At 45.4% G+C, this 3,324-nt stretch overlaps 1 pseudogene; it reads right to left on the reverse strand.

The window, feature by feature from the left end:
• Positions 1–2,949: 2,949 nt before the first annotated feature.
• LOC126356694 (5S ribosomal RNA) lies at positions 2,950–3,067 on the reverse strand (annotated as a pseudogene).
• Between the last annotated feature and the right edge of the window lie 257 nt (positions 3,068–3,324).

Consider the following 3,324-nt stretch of genomic DNA (forward strand, 5'->3'; position numbering starts at 1 on the left):
CGTGCGTCGCTGCGGTCCGGTCCCAGGTCGACGGGCACGTGCACCTTCCGCCGACCACTGGCGACAACATCGATGTACTGTGGAGACCTCACGCCCCACGTGTTGAGCAATTCGGCGGTACGTCCACCCGGTCTCCCGCATGCCCACTATACGCCCTCGCTCCAAGTCCGTCAACTGCACATACGGTTCACGTCCACGCTGTTGCGGCATGCTACCAGTGTTAAAGACTGCGATGAAGCTCCGTATGCCACGGCAAACTGGCTGACACTGACGGCGGCGGTGCACAAATGCTGCGCAGCTAGCGCCATTCGACGGCCAACACCGCGGTTCCTGGTGTGTCCGCTGTGCCATGCGAGTGATCATTGGTTGTACAGCCCTCTCGCAGTGTCCGGAGCAAGTATGGTGGGTCTGACACACTGGTGTCAATGTGTTCTTTTTTCCATTTCCAGGAGTGTATTTTAGCGGATTACTGCTGGACCGTCATAAGGGATGTTCCCGAGTATTGTAGAAACGTCAAGCTAAGCTAAAACCGTCATATTCTCAATGTATCTCTGAACAAAATATGTAATTGTATATACTATACATATGGACATTCAACATTTGTAATCATTTATATGCATTTGTGACTTGTTATTTTATATATATTCTTTTGTGCTTTACATATTTCTGGTACAAAGTATTTTCATTCTTGTAATGTTACCTTCATTTTATTCTTAATATTTTAATTTTGTACTTCCAGAATGGCACTGAAATTTTTCAATGCATAACACATAACATAATTCAGTTTTTTATGCTGAATCCTGGAACATGAATGGATATTTAGTTAGTAAGTTATTTGTTCAAAAATGTAGATTACTTTAAAAAAAACTAGAGCTAAATATTTATGAAGATGATGATTTTGTATTATTGTGTACTAAAATAAACATAACTTAGAATCATCCAATTTACATACTTTCACTTCAAATCTGTTGTTCAGTTAAATAGTTCAGTGGAGCACTCTCTATGTCCTGCTACATTTTTGCACTCTCTTATGCAAAAACTCTGCATACCTCCTCTTTCCTCGTTTCTTTTTGTCTTAAAATATGCCATAATTATACAATTAGCATTTCTAAATTTTATGTATTTTTGTTTAAACATCAAATGTAATTGCTCTAAGTAAACAAAAGAAATGCCAAATAGCACACGGAAGAACCCCACGCAGCCACGGGGTGCTGCGTGGGCAACAGTGCCCGCAGCCTCAGCTGCACAGCTCAGTTCGGCTGCTCGGTGATCGCCTTGCGTGCTGGCTGAGAGGTGTGTCTGGAGCAGTACGGCGTGTAAAAATCAGTTAGGTGGCCGACCTAGTAGTCACAATGAAATCTGTAAAGAAAAAGTTCTAGTCATATTGACGCATACAGTATATCAGTCGAGTAGACGCCAGTAGAAAAGCAGTGTCAGTACATTGGCACTAGGAAAGAAAAGATAGACTTAGGTTTAACGTCCCGTCTGCAACTTAGTTGTTAGAGACATAGCCCAGTAGGGTAAGGACAAGCTAGGATACTGGCAGAGCCCTTGCAAAAGGATTCGCGGAGAACCTGCAGGAAGTGAGGAAACACTGTAGGACTGCCTGCTGGAACAAAAATGCAGGCGCTAGCCGAGCCTGCAGCGGGCCCTATTGTATTTGACCTCCAACAGCAACTGTGCAATGCCCTCAATACATTGCAAACGTCAGCAGTGCTCTACGTAGTTGGGAGTCCGTTATGTCGGAGCTGAATGAATTAGAATCAGTGCAAATTGTTAGTGCTGTTACGGTGACTCCTTACGTAACCAAATTAGCCGAAGTGTTTGGAGTTTTGAGAAGCACCGTATCGAAGATCTACACCGACTACAGGGAAAGCAGGGGAACATCATCTGCTAAGTCACAACGCGGACGAAATTTTTTGTAGAGTAATTTTGACAGAGGTTCATTCAAGTGGAGTGAGTCAAAAATAACAGGACAACAGCTGCAAAAGTCATTGTAGAACTGAATGTCGCACTCTGGAAACCTGCCAGCACCAAAATAAATAGAAGGACTCAACATAAGCTCGGAACTGCAGGACGAGCTGGATTCTAAAAATACTCACCAGTGATACAAATCCTCGCAACGCGAAAACGTGGAGCAGAAGTCACAAGCGTGGACTGTAGAGTAATGTAAAGAAGTCATATGGTAGGGTCAGACTTGTTTGCATTATCTGGCCGAATGTACGTCTCGTCGACTCAAGCCTACGATTCAGACTGCTTACTGTCGAGGATGAAACATGGCGGGACTCGGTGATGATACAAGCAGCCTTGTTTGGGTATTCCTCGGGTCCAATGGTAATTCTGCAAGATAGCGTCACTGCCAAGGACTCTGCGATCATTTTGGCTGATCGGGCCTATACCAAGGTACAATATTTGTTTCCCAAACGCAATGCTCTGTTCCAAGGCAGCCTATTCACGCGGCAGGACTGTTTTGTAAGGTTGAGGATAACGTGTAGCACGCCCGCTGACCTCAACAGTCACCAGATCACAGGAGGCTTTTCCACATTTTTCCCACATTTTTGTCCACTTGCTTTAGGTGCTCACCACTGGCGTAAAATAACGTAGCTAGGTTGACCCGGGTTTCTTCAACGCTTGAGCTGAAGCAGCAGTGAGTCGAATAGAAGTTGATAATCAACGTCATACAGCAGTAAACAAGAACAGTGGCCAGTCCGGTAGAGGTTTTAAACTTAACTAAACTCCGCTCGAAAAAGCCATGAAGACCTAACGGTACCAACCGGCCGCCGTGTCATCCTCAACCCACAGGCGTCACCGGATGCGGATATGGATATGGAGATGCATGTGATCAGCACACCGCTCTCCCGGCCGTATGTCAGTTTCCGAGACCGTAGCAGCTACTTCTCAGTAAAGTAGTTCCTCAGTTTGCCTCACAAGGGCTGAGTGCACCCCGCTTTCCAACAGCGCTCGGCACACTGGATGGTCACCGATCCAAGTACTAGCCCAGCCCGACAGCGCTTAACTTCGGTGATCTGATGGGAACTGGTGTTACCACAGCGGTAAGGCCGTTGACCCGGTAGTGGTTTACAACTGTTTTTTTTTTTTAGTTGCCCTCTCTTACCACATTTTATTGGTGTTATTGTTTCATTTCCTAACAATCAAGCACGGCTTGCACCCAGTTTATTATTCCAGTTACGACCTGTTTACTGCTGTTACTCAAGCGTTAACGGCTCAGATGTCACTGCAGCCATTCAGTTCTGTACTTAATGAGTCTCGTGTTACGCTGTTCGTACAGGGCCTTCATTTATCCATCCCGAGACGATTGAGAAC

This window comes from Schistocerca gregaria, chromosome 3 (assembly GCF_023897955.1).
Source record: "Schistocerca gregaria isolate iqSchGreg1 chromosome 3, iqSchGreg1.2, whole genome shotgun sequence".
Lineage (NCBI taxonomy): Eukaryota > Metazoa > Arthropoda > Insecta > Orthoptera > Acrididae > Schistocerca > Schistocerca gregaria.